We start from the raw sequence: 18,207 nt of genomic DNA on the forward strand, positions 1-18,207 counted from the left end.
TGTAATATGGGAGCGCCAGCAAAATGTGATTTTATAGCCGAGAAGGCCTTGGACACATGTTCTGACCAAGCATTGGGGTTAGCTCCCTTCTTGGTGAGAGAAACCAAAGGAGCCACCAGTGTGGAAAAGTGTGGTATGAACTGGCGGTAGTAATTCACGAACCCCAAAAAGCGCTGCACCGCTTTGAGGGAATGGGGTTCCTGCCAGTCCATTACCGCTTGTAGTTTGGCAGGATCCATGGCGAGCCCCTGGGCCGAGATGATATAGCCCAGGAACGGCAAGGACTCCTGGTCAAACTGCCACTTCTCCAGCTTGGCAAATAGCGAGTTCGCCCGCAGACGGTCGAAGACCCTGCAGACGTCTCTCCGGTGGGTGGTCAAATCTGGCGAAAAGATGAGTATGTCATCCAGATAGACCACCACCGAGGTAGAGAGCATGTCGCGGAAGACGTCATTGACAAAATCTTGAAAGACAGCTTGGTCATTACAAAGGCCAAAGGGCATAACCAGGTATTCGTAATGGCCATCCCTGGTATTAAGAGCTGTCTTCCATTCGTCTCCTTAGCGAATGCGGATCAGGTTGTATGCACCCTGCAGATCTAGTTTAGTAAAGATCCGGGCCCCCCGCAACCTGTCAAATAACTCCGAGATCAACGGTAGAGGGTATTTGTTTTTAACCGTGATAGCATTGAGACCCCGGTAGTCAATGCAGGGGCGTAACTCTCTGCTCTTCTTCTGTACGAAGAAGAACCCTGCACCAGCCGGCGACACCGATTTTCTGATGAAACCCCTAGCCAGGTTCTCCCGGATATATTGGGACATAGCCTCCGTCTCAGGGAGTGATAAGGGGTAAACACAGCCTCGGGGAGGCTCTGTGCCTGGCAGGAGATCAATCGGGCAATCATAGGAACGGTGCGGCGGGAGCGTCTCCGCAGACTTCTTAGAGAAGACGTCCGCGTACTGGTGGTAGGGTTTGGGGAGCGCGGAGAGATCCGCAGGCACTTCAGTGGAAGCCACCTGAACGCTGCCCCTCAGGCACCTTCCCTCACAGTCCTTGCCCCAGCCCAGTATCCTCCCCGAAGCCCAGTCAATATGAGGGGAGTGGCAACGAAGCCAGTGAACTCCGAGGAGCACCTGATCGATGCCATTGGGCATAATAAGCAGGGACAGAGTCTCCTGATGTGAGGGTGAAATAGAGAGTCTGAGTGGGACTGTCTGATGGGTCACCTGAGATGGTAACGGCGCCCCATTTACCACCCTAATGGTCAGAGGTTGGGAGAGTAACACCAGAAGGATAGCGTGTCTCTGGGCAAAAGTCGAGGACATAAAGTTCCCCTCGGCCCCGGAATCCAGGGTGACCTCTGCCTCCCAGGTGGAGGACCCACTCTCTAACGTACCCCGGAACACCGGTTTGGGTGAAAAGGCTCCCACCTTGGATTGACCACCACCTACGGCCACTGAACGTGGTCGTCTTTTCGGCCGCTGAGGGCATGTGCCAGCCGAGTGGCCAAACTGTCGGCACTGATAACAGCGCACAGAGCTTCGCATCGGACGCGACTTAGTGCCGGTGCGAGACACCTCCATAGGCTCAGAGGAAGGGAGCTCCTGTGCGGGATATATCAGCAGCTAGGCAAAGGTGGGAGCCAAATTAACCCTACGTCTGGATTGCGCTCGTTCCAACCCGCGCTCCGTGAAGCGGAGATCAATGCGGATGGAAACGGCGATCAACTCCTCCAGACTTGTGGGAATTTCCCTAGTAGCTAGAGCATCTTTTACGTGCTCAGCCAGGCCTCTCCAAAACACCGGGACCAACACTTTGTCCGTCCACTCTAACTCGGAAGCCAGCGTCCGAAACTGGACAGCATGATGGCTAACCGAAAGTGACCCTTGTGTTAAGGATAACAGTTGGAGAGCCGTATCGTGTGTGACCCGTGGTCCCAAGAAGACTTGCTTCAGAGCCGCGAGGAACTGAGCAGCTCCCTGTACCACGGGATCATCACGTTCCCACAATGGCGTGGCCCACTGTAATGCCCGGCCAGACAACAGGGAGACAATAAATCCCACCTTAGCACGCTCTGTAGGAAACCGTGCAGCCAGCAACTCCAGCTGATTGGAGCACTGACTAACGAATCCCCTACAGGAGGCACTATCACCCGAAAACTTATCGGGGAGCGGGAGGCGAGACATTGTCAGCGAGGGCAAAAGTGTGGGCGCACGTGAGACAGCCTCAGCGACTGTCTGACCAGCAGCTAGCGCAGCATTCGCAGCTGAGTTGGTGCTCTCAATAGCCGCCAACCTACTCTCCAGCTGCCGAATGTAGCGCTGCAGCTGCTGCACGTCTGCCATTGCCAGCCAAACCCTGGCGCTAGTGTAATGTTAGGGTCGGCGGAACGCACCAAATATAAATAATAGTAGGTGCGTTCGCCGCCCGGGGTCCACCCTGCGGTAGATGACAAGACCGCTGCTGAACAATGGCAGATGCACCTAGTAGGTGCAGGACTGCGCTCGGGTTAACGTCACCCAAACGCTAAAGCAAAGGCACAGGCCCTGTTAGCGTCACAGAGACCTGCATGTGGCGTCGCAGCCGCGAACACCAATAGTTGCTGTTGCTACAGCGCAGCGGCAGAGAAAAGCCGCAAGCGTCGGCGCCAAGGACCGGGCGCCGACGGACGCTAGTGTAGGTGTGGAGCAAGTGGCGTGTAGCTTGCCACAACCCTGGAGCTGACTATTCACACTCGGTCACCACTCGTAATATCAGAGGGTAGGGGTTTCAAATGAGTCAGACACCAGTCCATACATCCATCACCATACACACACAGAATAATATGCTACACTAGCGCATCGCCGAGCCGCCATGCGGGCTTTTTATAGCGATGCGCTTCCGGGACCTTCCATTAGCTTGGGAAGGACCAATCAGATCCGACATAGGACCTGAGCATGTGACCCCTGCTCTCCAGTGAGAGGTCAAGTTGCGGGCATGCCCAGTAGCACGGCATGAGGACTTAGCCTCAGGAGCAGTTCCCTGCAGAGCAGGTTGCGCTGCTATTGCTGCACCAGAGGTGGCAGCAACATCCAGGCTGTCAGAGTGAGTCTGAGCAGCAAGCCTGGCTCGCCGTGATTGCTGAGCAGGAGTCCGAGCGGTTGGAGGAGAATGGGAGACCGCAGGATGTCTGGCTCTGGATTCCCGCTGTGCAGTGCCAGGAATCCGACGCCTAACACCATGTGTGTACGAGGTGTACGGAGCGGAGCTGTGTATGTATGAGGTGTACGGAGTGGAGCCGTGTGTGTACCAGGTGTGCGGAGCAGAGTCGCCTGTGTACGAGGTGTACGGAGCAGAGCCGTGTGTGTACCAGTTGTACGGAGCAGAGTCGTGTGTGTACGAGTTGTACAGAGCGGAGGCGTGTGTATGGAGTGGAGCCGTAGGTGTACGTAGCGGAGTCTCCTGTGTACGGAGCAGAGCCATGTGTGTACCAGTTGTATGGAGCAGAGGCGTGTGTACAAGGTGTGTGGAGCTGTAGGTGTACAGAGTGGAGCTGTGTGTGTACCAGGTGTATGGAGCGGAGCGGAGGTGCCTGTGTACGAGGTGCACAGAGCAGAGCCATGTGTGTACGGAGCGGAGCTGTGTGTGTATGAGGTGTATGGAGCGGAGCTGTGTGTGTACCAGGTGTATGGAGCAGAGCTGCCTGTGCACGGAGTCGTGTGTGTGTGTGTGTGTGTGTGGAGTTGAGCTGCATGTGTATGGAGTGGAACCACTTGTGTATGGAGCAGAGAGAAAGTGTGTGTATGACATGTGCTAACAGAGCCCTGTGTATGGAGTGGAGTTGCATGTAAATAGTATTATAATATGTGAGATGACATATGCAAAGCTGCGTGTATACAATGTGAGTGGAGCTGTGTGTACAGTAATGGAGGTGTCAATCACTGTAATAGACTCTGTGAGCAGTGAGTGCCACCTCCTGTGATTTCCAGTGTGAGACACTTTTCAATTGAAACATCTCAGGAAGTGCAATAAAAAGAAAGACCATGATTATGACACTCCATCAAAGCGCAAATAATAATCTTTATTTATAGAGCGCTTTCCAGTTTAACCGTTTTAAAACATAAGTAACAACGTTAACAATACAATAATTAAAGCAAAATAAGACGACCCTGCTCGTGAGAGCTTACAATCTACAATGATGTGGGGGAGATACAGAGTCCAGGTGTGTATTGACAATGGTGCATTTACAATGAAGGTCCAGCCATCTTGAGGGATGGAGATAGTGAGTGGGCTATACATGCACCCTTACGCATAGAATGACTTTGATTAGTGAATGTGATAGGCCGCTATGAACAAATGTGTTTTGAGGGAGCGCCTAAAACTATGCAAATTGTGGTTAGTCCTAATTTCTTGGGGTAGAGCAAAGTTCTGTCACCTCCTTTTGTATTCTGTCTAACAGTCTACTAGTTCTTAAATGGAGCTCTTTATATGGCTTAATTAAAAGATAGGTTTTAAAAATATTTAGAAGTTTCCTTGCTTAATTCCTCCTTTTTGATGAAAAAAAAGATGACTAGGGATCGGGAGAAGTGTAGGGAATTTTATAATGCAACTAATAACAAAAGTGGTGTAGTCGCCACGAAAAGTGGGGCATTTGGAGAAGTTGTGCCTGTTCTAAAATAAATTGTAAAATACAGGTATGTACAGAAGAGAAATACGACACTTACACTCTGAAGTATCAAAACAGAACTGTTTCTTACATCATAAGTCACTCTTTATATAGGCGTTTACTGGACGTACAATGTAACAATATAATTGGCTCGGCTTACAATTACATATATGATGGCATTAGTATTAGGGATGAGCGAATAGCTGCCGATAAGTACCTGGAGCACTCACAATAATCAGCTGGAAGGAAGTCTCCACTGCTGGATGCCTGTAAAATCCTTCAAGATGAAAGAATAATAACATGGTCCCTTCTGCACTTGACCTAAACCCTATTGAGAACTTCTTAGTTGCATTTTGGTGCGTTTGCCGCACCGTCAAAACCTAAAGATAGGGTACACACGCCGCATGTCGACGTAGGCGGAGCTGACCGGAGGAGGTGCGGCCGTGGGCGGAGCTTCATGGAGGAAGTCCGCGTCCCTCTGCAGCTCGGCCATACGCTAGTGTGAAACTAGCCTTAAAGCACAGATTTACGGTAAAGGAAAGCAGACACCTGGGGCTGTGGAAAAAAATGTTCCTGTTCTGAGATAATCTTATAAACATGCCCCTGCTGTGTGCTGTGTACTGTGTAATGGTTGTGTCTGATCGTACAGGGACATGTGTGTGATCATATTACAGCTCCTGGGTAGGGGAGGAAGCAAAAGAGAGTATACAGACATTAGAGCAGGGGATCACGGCTGATTCTTTCTTTAAGGTAAAACATTGCTTAAAAACAGGCAGTGAAATGTTTTACCTCACAAAAAGAATCATTTGTGATTTCATGCTGTAATGGCTGTATAATGTTTTGCTTCCTCCCCTGCCCAGGAGATGCACAGAAACAGTTTATGAACACATCCGATTGTGAAACTTAATTTTATGGATAGATGGATTTACACTGTTATCCAAAAGAAGAGCATCATATCAAAAAAGTGGATCGTTGTTCCACTTTTCCACAGGGCCGGCTTTTTCTCTGAGGGGTGTCAAAAGTGGCTACCTGGTCCTTGCTACAGGTAACCGCCAGGTACCACACGTAGGCATTCCCCATTACTACAGCGGATAACCCAAGGGATCAGGAACACGGACAGAGTCACTGGCAGAACATTATTCGGACACTGTTCAGACAATACAGGTTCTGGGTTCGAGCAGGACGGACAGATTCAGAGTCACTGGCTGGGCAGGAATTGGATATTGGAACAGGGGTCCAGCAGTGTGGCTCTTGAACACCAACAGACACTGGTGCTAGTTGGAGAGTACCACCGGTGCGGCTTCTAGTTTAAGATATCACAGGTACGGCTTCAGACTCAGGACCGTGGGTACAGTTTCTGGATCAGGTACTGCAGGAGTGGTGTGAGGGTTGGAGTACCGCAGATGCGTTGTCAGTGTCAGGTACCGCAGGAATGGTGTAAGGGTTCATGTACTGTTGAAGCGGTGTCAGGATTCAGGTCCTGCCAGTGCGGCTTCAAGGCTGGGGTAACGCCGAAGCGGCTTAAGGGTTCTAGACTACACAACACAGGATAAAGGAAAAGGTTCAGACATGTACAATATTAGATATAGAGACCTGGCAACTAACTAGTTACACAACAGTACTGGATGGAGAACGTTGCTCAGGCAGCTCCCTACTGGGGAGCGGCCTTAGAAACTAGATGTCTCCCAGCTATTGGCAGGGGGCATTTCCAAAGTGAATAAACTTGCAGAGGTCCAGGGGAACCATAGCAGGGAACGAGGACTTTCTGTTACGGCCAGTGTCTACTAACAGGAATTTGAATAATGAAGATGTCTTATGTGTACCAAAAAGGGATGTCTCAATTAACTTAGAATGTAAAGAAAAAAACTAAGTACTTCGCAAAAGTTTTAGGCAGGTGTGGAAAGAAAGCTTTCAAATATGAATGTGGTAATTGTTTTTGACAAAATGCCACCCTTTGCCTTCAAAATCGCTTCAAAGCATACATTTTTCCAGGTACACTGTTTATGAAGGAACTCAGCAGTGAAGATAGGTTGCTCCAATAATCTAGGAGAACCAACCACAAATCCTCTATGGATGTAGGCTTGCGCAAATCCTTCTCTCTCTTCTTGTAATTCCAGACTGACATGATATTGTTGAGATATGGGCTTTGTTGGGACCGTGTTATCACTTCCAGTACTCCTTGTTCTTCTTTACACAAGATAGTTATAAATTGAATTGAATTGTTCTACTGCAGGTTACTGAGATGCCTCTCTGATGTTATTGCGTAATGGATAATTATCTGCCTATATTTCTCAGCATTGAGGACACCAAGAAAGGAGCAATTTTGAGGATGGTAGAATCAGTTGTCATCCAAAGAAACATAGTGCAGCAGATGAAAGACACTTCATACTTACTTTCCTTTGAAATCAGATTTCCAGCAGTTCCTTCAGCTTAGAGCTTTTAGGAACAAGTGAAACCCTGCTACATTAATCTAATGTTTGGAGACAGTTGTTATTCCTTTTAAATAATACACTGTGTGCAGAATTATTAGGCAACTGAGTATTTTGATCACATCATCCTTTTTATACATGTTGTCCTACTCCAAGCTGTATAGGCTTGAATGCCAACTGCCAATTATGTAAATCAGGTGATTTGCATCTCTGTAATGAGGAGGGGTGTGGTCTAATGACATCAACACCCGCTATAAGGTGTGCTTAATTATTAGGCAACTTCATTTCCTTTGGCAAAATGGGTCAGAAGAGAGATTTGACGGACTCTGAAAAGTCAAAAATAGTGAGATGTCTTGTAGAGGGATGCAGCAGTCTTGAAATTGCCAAACTTTTAAAGTGTGATAACTGAACAATCAAGTGTTTCATGGCAAATATCCAACAGGGTCGCAAGAAGCGTGCTGATAAAAAAAGCCGAAAAATAACTGCCCATGAATTGAGGAAAATCAAGTGTGAAGCTGCCAAGATGCCATTTGCCACCAGTTTTGCCATATTTCAGAGCTGCAATGTTACTGGAGTATCAAAAAGCACAAGGTGTGCCATACTCAGGGACATGGGCAAGGTAAGGAAGGCTGAAAAACGACCACCTTTCAACAAGAAACATAAGATAAAACGTAAAGACTGGGCCAAGAAATATCTTAAGACTGATTTTTCTAAGGTTTAATGGGCTGATGAAATGAGAGCTACTCTTGATTGGAAAGATGGATGGGCTCGAGGCTGGGTCAGTAAAGGGCAGAGAGCTCCACTCCGACTCAGACGCCAGCAAGGTGGAGGTGGGGTACTGGTATGGGCTGGTACATCAAAGATGAACTTGTGTGACCTTTTCGGGTTGATGATGGAGTGAAGCTCAACTCCCAGACCTACTGCCAGTTTCTGGAAGACACTTTTCTTCAAGCAGTGGTACAGGAAGAAGTCGGTATCGTTCAAGAAAAACATGATTTTCATGCAGGACAATGCTCCATCACATGCATCCAAATACTCCACAACGTGGCTGCCCAGTAAAGGTCTAAAAGAAGAAAAAATAATACCATGGCCCCCTTGTTCACCTGACCGGAACCCCATAGAGAACCCGTGGTCCATCATAAAATGTGAGATCTACAGGGAGGGAAAACAGTACACCTCTCCGAACAGTGGGAGGCTGTGGTGGCTGCGGCACGCAATGTTGATCGTTAATAGATCAAGCAACTGACAGAATCTATGGATTGAAGGCTTTTGAGTGTCATCGTAAAGAAAGGTGGCTATATTGGTCACTGATTTATTTTTTGTTTTTGAATGTCAGAAATGTTTATTTCTAAATTTTGTGTTGCTCTATTGGTTTACCTGGTGAAATAAACAAGTGAGATGGGTATATATTTCGTTTTTATTAAGTAGCCTAATAAATCTGCACAGTATTCGTTACCTGCACAAACAGATATCCTCCTAAGATAGCCAAATCTAAAAAAAAAAACCACTCCAACTTCCAAAAATATTAAGCTTTGATATCTATGAGTCTTTTGGGTTGATTGAGAGCATAGTTGTTATTCAATAATAAAAAGAATCCTCTCAAATACAACTTGCCTAATAATTCTGCACACAGTGTCATTGTATGAATAAAGATTTATTATTTAAAAAATATTGCTGCTGTATTATCTCCTGCTCACTGGGGAGAATGGCAGCCCTACTTGGTACAGACAGGTGGGGGAAGGTCTGGAGAGTGCCCGGAGAGAGGCAACATCTTCTGTCATGATAAGGCAAGATAAAAAGTGGAAGCAAGTGGCTGCTCTGATGGAGTCTGGCATCCACGATGGCACCACAGCATCTGCTAGCACAGTAGCAGTGGATGAGGTTAGCAGCCCACCTGAGGCAATATGCCAGGTCACCCAGAATCCAAGGTAACACACTGACAGCAGGGAGCATGTCCTCATCCTCAAAAAAGCTGCAGATAATAATCTGGCTGTGCAGTCTCTCAAGGTGTCCATGTGACTGATAGACCTATCAATCCTCTATCTGCTAATGGCGGGATAACTGGCTTTTCACTTGGGGATGTATTTCAGGTTGTAATCCAGTGCTGTGCTGCTCTTACTGATATGAAAGATGGACGTGTCTTATAAACAAGATATACAGGAAATGGATGGCTGTTGAAGGCCGTGTGAGTGAGGGGGAAGGTATATTGCCACCGTTATCCAAAGAAGTTAAAACTGCCTCTGTTCATATTGCGGCCCTATTAAGCAAAACTGATGATCTGGAAAATCTGCCCCGGCGCAACAGTACCCGTCTGGTGGGAGTTTTGGAGAAAGCAGAGGGGAGTGCTCCAACAGAATTCTTTGAAAAATGGCGGCTCTCCACATTTGGTAAAGAGGAATTTTCCAACTTGTTCGCTATTGAAAGGGCACACCGAGTGCCATCCAGATACCTTCAACCAGGAGCGCCAAGATCCATCCTAATTATGCTCCTGCATTTTAGGGACAGGGACAAAATCCTGAAGCTTGCATGCACTACTCAGGTGTCCATTTTCCCGGATTTCTCCTCAGAAGTGCAGAAACGACGGGCCCAGTTTCAGGATATCAAGAGAAGATTGCGCCAGTTACAAGTGCAATATGCCATGTTGTATCCTGCTAAGCTGAAAATTGGTGCACTTAACAAGACGCATTTCTTTGATGACCTCAAATAGGTGCTGCGTTGCCCGGACTCACACGAGCGCCAATTGAGACCCCGCTGACACTTTTGTCTGTTTTGCTTCTGTCCAGTGCTATTGGGCTTCTGTGCCTTTTAAACATTTTTGCTATATCAGTTTAATTTTCATATGTTTATGCTAAAAGTGATAGCTGCTGTGGGGGAGGGCCTTGTTCTCTGGTCGACTGATATATGTCTTAGGAGCTTTAGTTTTTCATGGTATGTATGGTTATATGAGAGGAACTACCTCATGCCACTGTGTTGGTGTTGTTACACTGAAATTTATGTGGCGCCTGTTGTATTTCCTAGCTTCAGGTATTTTTTATGCTCTGATTGCATGTTGGGGGTTGCGGAGGGGTGGTAGGGGGGTTGTGTTATATGTTGCGTACGCAGTCTCTGGACCTCAGGTCAAAAGTCTATCCAAGGAAACAATACAGGAAAATTTGGTCATGTCATATAATTCAATGCACTCATGGTTGGTCAGGTTCATTTGATTTCGTGGAATGGGCGGTGGTTGGGTGAGCCCACTAAAAGATCAGGCATTTTTATGATACTTTAGGGCTTTGAAACAGCTGTGATGTCTCCAGGAGACTCTTACGACCCCTGAAATTGCACAAACTCTCAGCAAATATTGGAGAGGACCGTCCTTTCATTCTTCATATATCTCATATGCCAGGGGCGTTAGTATTTTTATCCACCACAATCTTTCTTTTACATGTGTTAAAGCCACATTAGATCCTGGGGCAGATTTATCTGCTTGGTAGGTCTGCTTTATGGCGTACGGGTGTGCAGCATTAGCATGCATAGTAGCATTATATATTCGTCCATCATTCTCCATGGAAACTATACAGCTGATAATCCAGTTGCTGATGGAGCACGCAGATACGCCAGCTATTAGTATTGGGGATTTCAATATGTGTCTCAATGTGGCTTTAGATAAATACCAGGGAGACTTGTTGGTTGGGGGGAGTGAGGACGCAGTGTTGGCCAATGTATTAGGGAAGATGCAATGGTATGATATCTGAAGGACTAAATTCCCATCAACACGACAGTATTCTTGCTTTTCTGCATCATACTCCTCCTTATCTAGGATAGACCTGGCCATAGGTAATCAATTTTTATTGCCGATGGTAGACAAGGTGGAATATCTCACGAGACGTTTGTCTAACCATTCCCCATTGAGGGTTGTTCTATATTCATCCCCTATCTAATACATCAAGAGGACTATGAAAGCTCAACCCGTACTGGCTGGCAATGTTGAAGGACAGAGAGGGATTAGCTGGGAAGTTGAAGGCCTTTTTTCAATATTTTCTCGGGATCGCTTTTGATAGTTTGGGACACAATGGAGTTCTGATTAAAGAGATCTCTAGAATTAAAACTAAGAGTAGAGCCCGTACAATTGATCTTCAGCGATGTGTCGATGAGGCAGATCAGAGGATTGTAAATTCCACAACTCAGCTTCATAGAGATGAATGGATGGGGGCACAAAAACTGCTAAATAATCACCTTCTGGGACAGGCAGAATATAAAAGATTTTTTAATCAGACATTTCTATACAGAGGGGGAGGCTGCGGGGCATCTGTTGGCCACGGTCGCTAGAGTTCAGCAGGGATCTCCTGTCATCCCAGCAATTAAAAAATTGGATTTGGCCATGGTTACCGGGTCGGAAGAAATTTTTAATGAGTTTCTCCTTTTCTATAAACAATTGTATTCTTCCAAACTCTGTATGACTTCAGAGGCGATTGATAGCTATCTTGGCCCATTGCCTCTGCCACAGTTATCGGGGGAACAAAGGTTGGACTTAGACACGCCTCTTACAGTGGAGGAACTGGAGGAAGCTTTAACCTCATTTCAAGCTAATAAGGCTCTGGGGACAGACGGGCTGCCAGCTCAATTGTATAAAGAGGCGGGTTCGGTGTTGTTACCTAACTTGCTCGATGTCTTCCAGGAATCCCTTAATGTGGATGGTCTTCCTAAATCTATGTCTGAAGCGGTGATAGTCTTGCTGCCTAAGCAGGGAAGGATCCAACCCATACGGATTCCTATAGCCCCATTTCCCTGTTGCAGGTTGATGTCAAGATTTTGGCCAAAGTGCTGCCATGAGAATCATAAAGGTCATTACGCACTTAGTTCATGGTGACCAGACTGGCTTCATGCCTGCCAAATCTATTGCCATAAATTTGTGATGTCTCTTTATTAATCTACAGGCAGTCGCAGAATGTAGCGGGAGGGCAGTATTCCCGCTCGATGCGGCAAAGCTTTTGATAGCGCTGAGTGGGAGTACTTGTGGTCTGTCATGAGGGGCATGGGTTTCGGTCCCATTTTCCTGTCCTGGGTCAAGCTTTAATACTGAAATCCATGTGCCATAATTAAAATAAATGGTTATACGTCAGAGTCTTTTGAGCTGTGTAGGGGAACTAGGCAGGGCTGCCACCTGTCCAATTTGCGGTTCACATTGGTGATAGAACCCCTGGCTATTAAATTCCGAACTTGTGGGGAGATAAACGGCTTTGTGCATTGGTAGGTAGAAGAAAGGGTAGCATTATATGCAGATGACCTTTTGGTATCTCTTGGGGACACAGAGGATTCATTATTAAACGCTATATTTATGATTAACCAGTTTGGAGATTTTTCAGGGCTTCGTATTAATTGGAGAAATCTATGTTAATGACAATGGATGAGCTTTCTCAAGCATCCAAAGTGAGTCAAAGGAGACTTAAAGTGGGGAAGGAGTTTAACTATTTGGGCATTCAAGTTTCAACAAATGTTAGATACCTCTGAATTTGGATCCGCTATACATGAAATTCCAAGCAAAAATCAACACCTCATGTAAATTACCATTATCAGTAGTGGGTCGCACAAATTTGGTTAAAATGATTCTCATGCCCCAGCTGTCATATGTCATCCATAACTCCCCGGGGTGGTTAGAAGATGGGAGACGCCAGACCAGAAACGCGACACCAATCAGACCAAAACCGAACCCGGACCGTCCCTGGGTGAGTATAATATAACTCTTTTTTCTTATCTTTCAGGTTACATCGAGCGCTTACCTACAGCATTACAGAATGCTGTAGATAAGCCCCTGATGGCGGTGCCGGCAGCTGATACTTGAAAAATGGGGTGATAGATTCCCTTTAATCCTTTATTTTCTATGGTTGGGAACCAGGGTTGTGTCTCTGGTGCAATTTCTATATTTTATCAACTACTCCCTTGTCCAGATTATAGATAAACACCTGTTGAAGCTTAAAGAGAAATGGGAGCAGGATGCTGGGGTAATTGACAATGAGCAGTGGGATGATATACTATCTTCGATTCCCCAGCTGTCCACTAGTGAGGCACAAAGGCAGTCACAGATGTATCTGCTGCACCAGGTATACAGGACTCCCAAAATTCTGTATAAAATTGGGGTAAGAGAGGATGACTTGTGTCCGAGATGCAGTTTGGGCCCTGCCGATTTGCTACATGGTTTGGTCATGTGGTTCCATCAGTAATTTCTGGATCCAAGTCATAGGCCACATAAACACGGTGTTTAGGGTTGTGATTTCTACGTATCCTCTGGATTGTGTCTTGGGTTTTGTGGACGGGGTTGCTGAAGATGCAAACATAAGGTTGGCACTTAAAAGAACATTATATCAAGCCAGGAAAACTATAGCAGCACACTGGTTGGACAGGGCGCCACCTACGTTTAGGGATTTTATGGAAAAAATGAATCTAATGCTACAACTGGAAGGAGTATATCTAAAGAGGAGAGCCCTGCATAAATTCTGTAAAATATGGGAGGACTGGAAAATTCACCAAGGCTTGGATATTGTGTCCTGACTTAGGGGTGATGGGAATATTACTTGCTGAAGTGCTGCAGGCAACAGTGTAGCAGGGTGGAGGTTCCTTATAAATTTATGGCTACATTTCAGTACGTAAAGTGAAGTTATGAATTTTTTTCAAGATTAATGTTGTATCAATGCTGAGAAATACAAGCAAATAATTATCCATCATGCAATACTAAAAGGGAGGTGTCTGATTGGCTCCAAATTTAATCAGCATTAGGACAAAATCCCAAAGCATACAGAATGTCTTTGGGAGCTATCTTCAGCTTAGGGAAGAACCCTGGAAGTGTTGATACTGGAAATACAAAAAGAGAAGAATTTGTGCAAGTGACATCCAAAGATATGTGGTTAGTTCTCCAAGATGTTTGGAACAACCTATCCTCCCTGCTCAGTTCCTTCGAAAACTGTGTGCAAGTGTACCAAAAAGAATGTATGCTTTGATGCTGCTTTGAAGGAAGAGGGTGGTCACACCAAATATTGATGTGATTTATATTTCTCTTTTATTCACTCAATTTGCATTTTATTAAAGGACAAAAACAACAACTATTAAACACTTCTATTTTTTAATATTCTTACTTTTGCAACATTTTTTTCTTCGCTTTCCTTAAAATTTGAACAGTACTGTACTTTTCTGTACTTTCTTATATGTCGCGGAAGCCCATTCCAAGAAGCGTTAATTTGGGTTGGCTTGCAAACGATCTCCAAATCTGCAATTATTGGTCCAAATTAAATAAATACCATGCTTTGAAGATAAGAAAATAACAGACAGCCAGTGTCTATCATTGTACTACATGGTGAGCCATTTATATGGATACACCTAAATAAAATGGGAATGGTTGGTGATATCAACTTTCCTGTTTGTAGGACATTAGTATATGGGAGGGGGGAAACTTTTCAAGATGGGTGGTGACCATGGCGGCCATGATGAAGTCGACCATTTTGGATCCAACTTTATTTTTTTCAATGGGAAGAGGGTCATCTGACACATCCAACTTTTTGAGAATTTGACAAGAAAAACAAAGGTGTGCTTGGTTTTAACATAACTTTATTCTTTCATGAGTTATTTACAAGTATCTCTTTGTTTACAGCCATTGACATGTCGCAGAGGTTAACACGTGAGGACGGATAGAAATTGTGTTAATGCCTGATGAACGCAGTACCCGGGTCATTGCAGCAGATTTCAATGCAAGACACCCTATGCAAGAAAACCGTCACCATTCCCATTTTATATAGGTGTATCCATATAAATGGCCCACCCAAAAAAGTTTGCCTCATCATTGAACATAATGTCCTGTGTAAACTGAGGGTCCTGTTCCAATTTTTGTTTTGCCCATTCTGCAAATTCAGCGCACCGATCTGGGTCACCAACCATTCCCATTTTATTTAGGTGTATCCATATAAATGGCCCACCCTGTATTCTTGTCTGCCCTCAGATTCCAAGCAACAAGTGTTTCATTATAACCACAGAAGAAGGGGGATGACTTAGAAAATTACCTAAGAAAGAAAAATATTTTAATTGGGGAAAGAAGGTATTATAATTGGGAATAACAAAGTCGTAAATTATACCTTGTTCCAAATTATTATGCAAATTATATTTTTCTCTGATTTTCCTAAATGGTCGGTGCTAATGTCTAATAAAAGTCATCACCCGTTAGAGTATGCATCGAATTTTATTTAAGAAACCTCCCAATGATAACGGTGTTGGCTGTGAGCACAACCCTCTTCTGTGGACGGTGGGCACTCAGACCATCCTCATAGAGTCGGTTTCTAACCATTTGTGCAGACACATGCACATTTGTAGCCTGCAGGAGGTCATTTTGCAGGACTCTGGCAGTGCTCCTTCTGTTCCTCCCTGCACAAAGGCTGAGGTAGCGGTCCTGCTGCTGGGTTGTTGCCCTCCTACGGCCCCCTCCATGTCTCCTGGTGTACTGGCCTGTCTCCTGGTAACGCCTCCAGCCTCTGGACACTACGCTGACAGACACAGCAAACCTTCTTGCTACAGCTTGCATTGATGTGCCATCCTGGATGAGCTGCACTACCTGAGCCACTTGTGTGGGTTGTTGAGTTCGTCTCATGCTACCACGAGTCTGAAAGCACAACCAACATTCAAAAGTGACCAAAACATCAGCCAGAAAGCATTGGTACTGAGATGTGGTCTGTGGTCCCCACCTGCAGAACCACTCCTTTATTGAGGGTGTCTTGATAATTGCCAATAATTTCCATCTGTTGCCTATTCCATTTCCACAATAGCATGTGAAATTGATTGTCAAACAGTGTTGCTTCCTAAGTGGACAGTTTGATTTCACAGAAGTTTAATTTACTTGAAGTTATATTCTGTTGTTTAAGTGTTCCCTTTATTTTTCTGAGCAGTGTATATACAGGGGGTACGGAAAGTATTCAGACCCCTTTAAATTTTTCACTCTTTGTTTCATTGCAGCCATTTGGTAAATTCAAAAAGGTTCATTTTTTTTCTCATTAATATACATTCTGCACCCAATCTTGACTGGAAAAAAAAATAGAAATGTAGAAATTTTTGCCCACTTATTAAAAAAGAAAAACCAAAATATCACATGGTCTCAAGTATTCAGACCCTTTGCTCACACTCATATTTTAGTCACATGCTGTCCATTTCCTTGTGATCCTCCTTGTGATGGTTCTACTCCTTCATTGGAGTCCAGCTGTTTTATTAAACTGATAAGACTTGATTTGTAAAGGCACACACCTGTCTATATAAGACCTCACAGCTTACAGGGTAGGGCTGATCTCTTAGGCTGGGTTCATACTGCATTAATGCAGTCCGTTTAACAGATTGCGTCACACATTCTCTCCCATTACCGAGCACATCGCTAACGCATGCCATAATCGGCATGCGCTAGCGATGTGCCATCATTCTGTGACGGACCCTCGGACACGATCTGCAGCGTCCGAGGGTCCATCACTGCTAACGCAGATGAAGCATCTGCGCTACCGGTCTAGCATAACGTGATCGCGTTATGCTATAGCGTTAACGCAGTCCATCAACGCTATGCATTAACGCAGTATGAACCTGGCCTTAAGGTGAGATCTAAGTGATTGCCTGTTCCTGACCAGATAAATAGCCAAGTGTATTCTTAGAAGAGTTACATCAGACGAAGGAGTCAGATATATATAATCCTCTCTCAGCCAGAGCTTGCACACAACTGAACTTTATCAGTAGAACAAATAATCATGTAGCAGGCAGGACGTGGGTGTTACACAACTTCTGAACAGCCAGTGTCAGTCTGTGATAGGTCCATGCCAACTTCACTCCATATATGGTATTCAATCTTCAGTGTTCAATATCTGCTTCACATTCCAAGGATTCCTTCCAGGGTGTTGTTCCAAGGTATAGAAGCCATTTTGCCACATCATATCTGAACTGGTTTATAAAGTTAATAATTTATTTCATTAGCCATTCTCTCCTTCACAACAGTGAATGTCAGACCAAATGAGAATCATGAGGTCAAAGAAACTGGCCAAGGAGCTCAGAGATGGAATTGTGGCATGGCACACATCTGGCCAAGGCTACAAAAGAATTTTTGCAGTACGTAAAGGTCCTAAGAGCACAGTGGCCTCCATAATACTTAAATGGAAGAAGTTTGGGACCACAAGTCTTCCTAGACCTGGCCGTCCAGCCAAACTGAGCAATCATGGGAGAAAAGCCTTGGTGAGAGAGGTAAAGAGGAACCCCAAGATCACTGTGGCTGAGCTCCACAGATGCAGTAGGGAGATCGGAGAAAGTTCCACAAAGTCAACTATCACTGCAGACCTCTACCAGTCACGTCTTTATGGCAGAGTGGCCTGACGGAAGCCTCTCCTCTGTGCAATACATATGAAAGCCTGCATAGAGTTTGATAAAAAAACACATGAAGGACTCCCAGACTATGAGAAATAAGATTCTCTGGTCTGATGAGATGAAGAAAGATCTTTTTGGTGATAATTCTAAGCAGTATGTGCGTAGAAAACCAGGCACTGTTCATCACCTGCCCAATACAATCCATCAGTGAAGCATGGTGGTGGCAGCATCATGCTATGGGGGTGTTTTTCAGCTGCAGGGGGACAGGACGACTGGTTTCCACTGAAGGCAACAAGAATGCGGCCAAGTACAGAGATATCCTGGATGAAAACCTCTTCCAGAGTGCTCTGGACCTCAGACTTGGCCGAAGGTTCACCTTCCAACAAGACAATGACACAAAGCACACAGTGAAAATAACAAAGCAGTGGCTTCAGAACAGCTCTGTGACCATTCTTGACTGGCCCAGCCAGAGCCCTGACCTAAACTCAATTGAGCATCTCTGGAGACACCTGAAAATGGCTGTCCACCATCCAACCTGATGGAACTGGAGAGGATCTGCAAGGAAGAATGGCAGATTATCCCCAAATCCAAGTGTGAAAAACTTGTGGCATCATTCCCTAGAAGACTCATAGCTGTAACAGCTCAAAAGGGTGCTTCTACTCAATAGTGAGCAAAAGACTCTGAATACTTGTGACCATGTGATATTTAGTTTTTTCTTTTTTAATAAATTTGCAAAAAATTCTACATTTGTTTTTTTTCAGTCAAGATAGGGTGCTGAGTGTATAT

This window comes from Dendrobates tinctorius, unplaced genomic scaffold, assembly GCF_039654945.1.
Source record: "Dendrobates tinctorius isolate UK_male_01 unplaced genomic scaffold, ASM3965494v1 ptg000164l, whole genome shotgun sequence".
In the NCBI taxonomy this organism is placed as follows: Eukaryota; Metazoa; Chordata; class Amphibia; order Anura; family Dendrobatidae; genus Dendrobates; species Dendrobates tinctorius.